Genomic DNA, 6,000 nt, shown 5'->3' with positions numbered 1-6,000 from the left:
AAGAATAATCCGTAGACTGTTTTCTTGAGAGAGTGTTCACTTTCTGAGCACAATCATTTGGTTAGTGAAGTTGGTAGATGGTGTTACGCTGTCACGTGTTAAAATAAAAGTGATTTCTAGACAATTGGCGGCAATCTGACACTGACCTCCTGCTGAAGTAAGCCTTTTTTTTCATATCTGGATCACAAATGATAAAACTCGCTACATATAAAAGGTCTTTTCCCAACAGTGTGTTTGTGAAGGGGAAGGTGTAAATATCTCAGCTAATTACAGGGAAGTTCTGATGTTGACTTTCAATTGCTCCTCACAAAAACCCTTGACCAGGTCTGGCTAAAGTAAACGTCCTTTTCCTTCTTTTTTTTTTTTTGTTGTTGTTGTTTTTTGGAAGGGGGTGGAGGGTAATTTGGTTTGTTTGTTTGTTTACTTAAATGGGGTACTGGGGATTGAATCCTGGACCTCGTGCCTGCTGAGCATGCGCTCTCCCACTGAGCTATACCCTCCCCCCTCCAAATGCCCCTATTCTGATTTTGTGTGTATCTTCACCTTCTTTCTACTGATTGAACATCGTGGCCAATTCCTGTCTCTACCCGTGCTGAGTCATGTTGCCCTACTCACTTTTTCTTGTTAGAACTGATAGGTGAACTGCAGGAAATTTTTGTTTTCCAGCCGCCAGTACTCAGAGTGGAGAATTCACATCATAACGTCTACATCGCTGATGGTTCTATACACTTGCTGATGGGGAGATACATGCAAAAATGGAATCCTAAATGGATGGCTCCACATTCATTTTCCCTTTGGAAAAATTATGCCCATTCTCTGCCTGCATGGATGGGTTTCATACATCAACCTAATGTTTAGCAGAAACAAACAACTTTCAGGCTGAGTTCTTTCTGATAAATGACCCTCTCAAAGCTAGAATCCCCGTAATTCTTATGCACATGCCCCACGTCAAAGCCACCATCTTATGTTGGTCTGTGAATGGTTGGTTATAAAAGCTACTTTTCCTTGAACACTAAATTTCCAACTGGTCAGGCAACTGGCCATGCCCAGTGGGGTTCCACAGGGCTGAAGAAACAGTGGAAAGTTTCTCATTAGAGATTTCAAGAGATGCAGAAATGGGAATCTGTAATAGAGAGCCAAGAATGTGCTAGAAAGCTAAAGGTCTAAGAAACTGGAAGAATCCAAAGTATGTCCTGAATGTCAAAGCTAGAAGCAGATCCAGAGACAGGAACCTAAGAAAGAGAGAGGAAAAAATGGAAATGGGTGGAAAATAGCAAACGGAGAGTATTCTGGAGCAAAGACCTAGAACAGGAGCTAATGTCCATGGTTTGCTTTTACATGCTGTTAAGAGCTGTGTATGGTGGGGAGTTTGGAAATTTGTTAAATGTTCAGGTTATTCCCCATTTGCCCTTCCATTTTCATTCTCCAGCTTTTTTTGCCCTGATTTGAACCCCTTCAGATTCCATCACCCAGGTTCCCTTATTATATGGCTTCCAGTTGGGTTTGTCCAACGGAAAGCTCCAGGAAGAGATCTGAGAGCAGGAGGAGAGCAAGATCAGAGTATTTATTTGTTTCTGATTCTTACCCTACCAAGTTGCAGATGGGCAATGGCTGAGTTCTGCTGGAGCCTTGGCTCCTGGCTAGTGGCTCTTTCCAACCTACAGGTATCACTGGGTTCCCACAATTTCTCTTCCCCGCTTTCCTAGTTAGGCCTAAGGATAATAGTAGCTTCTCATCCTTACTAAATCCAAGGTGCTTCAGCATCCATTGCCGGTTCTCATTTCTCTGCTGTCACCTCTGTAAATATTCCCGTCTTCAGAATTCCATTTGAGTGTGCCTTCTGTTTCTTATTGCTGAAACTCCAACTTACAGTCTGTGAAATGGATATTTTCTAGAGTGGGCAAAAATTCTCAATGCTTCTGTGTGGTGTTGCTACCAGTTATGTAAGTCTGAATTCTGTGCTGTAAGTCACCCTTTCATGTGACTTGTGATGAGGAAGAAAATGCTTTATTTCTGCCTTTTAGTGGCTTATGGTCTGCTAAGATTACCAGACTGAGCACACAAACTAGTATAACACACCATATGAACCAGCAATCCCACTCCTGGGCATATATCTAGAGAAAACTCTAATTCAAAAAGACACATGCACCCCAGTGTTCATAGTAGCACTATTTACAATAGCCAAGACATGGAAACAACCCTAAATGTTCATTGACAGATGACTGGACAAAGAAAATGTGATATATATAATGGAATACTACTCAGCCATAAAAAAGAATGAAATAACACCATTTGCAGCAATATGGATGGACCTAGAGATTATCATACTAAGTGAAGTGAGTCAGAGAAAGACAAATATCTTATGATATTACTTACATGTGGAATCTAAAAAAATGACACAAATGAACTTATTAACAAAACAGAAAGAGACTCACAGGCATAGAAAACAAACTTATGGGTAACCAGGGAGGGAGGGATAAACTGGGAGTTTGGAATTTGGAATTGGCAGATACAGACTACTATGTACAGAACAGATAAACAACAAGGTCCTACAGAATAGCACAGGGAACTCTATTCAATGGCTTGTAGTAACCTGTAATGAAGAGGAATTTGAAAAAGAATATATATGTATAACTGAATCACTATACTGTACACCAGAAACTAATACAACATTGTGAATCAACTATACTTTAATTTTTTAAAAGTTTTTAAAAATTAAAAAGAAAACCTCATGAGAAGAACCAAAACAATAGTATAACACCACGAAGGAACTGCTATAGTACTGGTAAATGTAATGGGAGAATGGAAAAATTACCCAAGTTCACTTGGTGTTTTCAGGAAAATTCTCTATTGACAACATGTGGAAGGAATCACTGCTGGATTGATGATCTATTAACTCCCCTTGACTTTGTAAAGCCAGAGATATTCTTTTCTCCCCAGCAGACATCTAAGCAAAGATATCTTTATCATATAAGCCCTTCCTGAGTCAAGCTTCTCTTTGGTCAGGTTCCCCAGAACAGAGACTAAGAAGAGAATTCAAGTAGATGTTATTAATGAAGGGGGTGCCCCTGGGAGAAACCAGTATAGGAATGGGGCAAGTTAGACAAGGAAGACGAAGAAGCCAAGAGTGTGAGTTCTGGTGATACCCCAGCCTCAGCCTAAACCTACAGGGAGCTCATGAGTGTAAATTGCATCTCAGAGTTGTTTCCTTTGCGGCAAGGGAAGGGGGAGCTTCCATATTTCTGTTCCAGTTAGTTATTGCTTATGCATTGCCCAGGGTAGGGGGATGGGTTGGGGAGCCACATAAGCTTCCCATCAGGTCCAGCAAAGTGGATCCAGGAGCCCGAGGGTGGGGCTCTGAAGACAGTTGCCTGTGAGAGTAGTTAGGAGCAAAGCACGTGGATGCTAAGGGATGGATATGTAGAATCCATAAAGAGCGTCTAGGGGATCTGACCAGAGCACGAGCATGATCTGCTACAGAGCTTTTCCAGAAACATATCTGCAGCTGCTTAACACACAGCTAGGCAAAATCCTAGGGAAAAATAAATAAGCACAACTTTCTTCATAGGTACATTTTTAGGTCCAGGAGGCTTTGGAAGAGCTCTTGAGTGACGCCTTGTATCTAAGGTGACCAACAGTATCCTAGGATACCAGATTTCCAGTGCTGAAACCTAGATGGTCCTGGGTAATCTGGGACCCAGGGTTGGTCACTCTACCTGGATCTGAAATGCCCCTCAAGGAAGGACTCTCAGGTGGTCTCACAGAAGATCTAACCCAAGCAGAGCCAGTTGAGTATAGGAAGGCTGCAGAGCTCTCCTGATAGAACACTCAGTGGTTTCAACAGTGGCACTGAGAGCAGGTGTCTGGAAATCTGGGAAGAAATTGAGTCTCAACAAGGGATGTAGGGCTGCAGAAGAGGATGGGAGAAGGCTTTGACTTTTATTGTCTTTCAAATACCACAATGGCCTTTATCACCCAGGGCAGCATGGAGTGCCCTTCTCAAGATGCATTTCTGGCTTTTGGCTCAGAGGAGGCCAAGGTGCAACTTTCTTCTGTAGTCCCAAATCTGGGTTCATCTGACACCAGCTGCCTCCACCTCCACTATGCCACCTAGGTTTCACCCCAGCGAGATAAAAGTAGTCCATGTGAGGTGCACCAGTGGGGAAGACAGTGCCACACCTGCCTTGACCCTCAAGATCAGTCTCCTGGGTCTGTCTCCAAAAAACGTTGGTGATGACATCACCAAGGCAACTGGTGATTGGAAGGGTCTGAGGATTACAGTGAAACTGTCCGTTCGGAACAGAAAGGCCCAGATCGAAACCATCCCTTCTGCCTCTGCCCTGATCATCAAAGCCCTCAAGGAACCACGAAGAGACAGAAAGAAGCAGCAAAACATTAAGCACAGTGGAAACATCACTTTTGATGAGATTGTCAACATTGCCCGACAGATGCAGCAGCGATCTTTAGCTGGAGAACTCTCTGGGACCATTAAAGGGACCCTGGGACGGCTCAGTCTGTGGACTGCAATGTTGATGGCCACCACCCTCATGCCATCATACAGGACATCAACAGTAGTGTGGTGGAATGCCCAGCAAGTTAAGAACTACAAAAAAAAAATTTAATAAAGGGTTATTTGACAACCAAAAAAAAAAAAGGTGCGCTTCTGAGGAAGACCTTGGTTCCCTGGGATACGAGAGGATGCTAAGATTCTCCTAAGCCTCATAGGAGTGGGCTGCGCTCTCCTTTGACCTTCCCTGGAGGCTTACTCCCAGATAAAATTCCCACAATAGTGCTTTCACACTCATTATTCTTCAGGGAGGAGATGAGGGAAAAGATGTTTGACATGAGTTTGGATTTTTTCTTTAAGTGTTACTGTGAACTCTATTGATGTGATAATAAATTTCCATTTAGCAATATTCTTGTTTAGCTTTGTTTCAAGTCTAATGTGAATGACGATGAGTAATAACACTTCAAATTATATCAATTTTCTATATGAGAAAATATGCCATTTTCATGCCATTTTTGTTTTTTGAAAAGGGAATCAAAGGGTGATTCATGATTCCAGTTTTCAACTTATGTATGGGTTGAGAATTTTTCTAAAGAATGTTGTCATGATGATTTCACCCTGGATAAGCTGAAAATGTTTCAGAGTCAGGGTTTTGAGTTATTGAATTAGAGAGAAGTTTGTATGCAGGTGTCAATTGTAACTGTAAGAATCTTTTGAATTTAATGATTCCCCAGAGCGAGAATGATGGTTCTTAATTCTAACTGCATGGGAAAAATATTTAGGGAGCTTTGAAATAATTCCAATCCCTGGACCCCACTCAAGATCAATGAAATCTGAATCGCTGGGGGTAGAGTCTGAGTAGGCGGGCTTCATGGACCCATGAAGTAGGCAGGGCCTCGTGACCCCGCCCACTTCCCCTGTCTCAATGCAGAGTTGCAAAAGGTCAAGTAGTGTTGAGTCTTGAGGGAAACAAACATCACCACGTCTACATCCAGGGTCAGGCAAAATAGGGATGGTCACTGCCTTTTTCCTGGTCCACTGCTCTTTGAGTCAACAGGCTGAGAGACTGGCTTTCTTTGTACCCTCTGAGTCGGTGAGGTAGGAGAACAACCATTAGGTTTTCCTTTGAGCCAACGTGGATGTCCCAAGTTGTTCATTCTGGTAACCGATGGTGTATTTTTTTTTTTCCTATTGCCCTGCGACAGATGTTTTCCTTCTTCCTCCCCATGCCTTTTCCCACTAACTATACACAGATAAACTTTACCTATGAACTCCTTAATCTAACCTGTGGAGAACTTACAGGGTTTAAACACATCAATAAATACTTTTACTTCCAACAAAAAAAGGGGAGTCTCTGTATGAGACCCTTTGCGAGTCATCCACTAGCAGAAGTCTCTGAGCCATAGACACCAAAAGGTGTGATCTGACATTTGCAGGACAGAAGCTAGAGAGCAAAGAAGGCAGAAAACCCACAGTCCTAAGAGCCTTTCCTT

General features: G+C 42.5%; 1 pseudogene; it reads left to right on the top strand.

Moving 5' to 3' along the window:
• Positions 1 to 4,088: 4,088 nt before the first annotated feature.
• LOC102545411 (large ribosomal subunit protein uL11-like) lies at positions 4,089 to 4,600 on the top strand (annotated as a pseudogene).
• Positions 4,601 to 6,000: the final 1,400 nt, after the last annotated feature.

This window comes from Vicugna pacos, chromosome X (genome assembly GCF_048564905.1).
Source record: "Vicugna pacos chromosome X, VicPac4, whole genome shotgun sequence".
Lineage (NCBI taxonomy): Eukaryota > Metazoa > Chordata > Mammalia > Artiodactyla > Camelidae > Vicugna > Vicugna pacos.
Note: the sequence above shows the minus strand (reverse complement) of the source record. Positions and strands in the feature narration are given on the sequence as shown.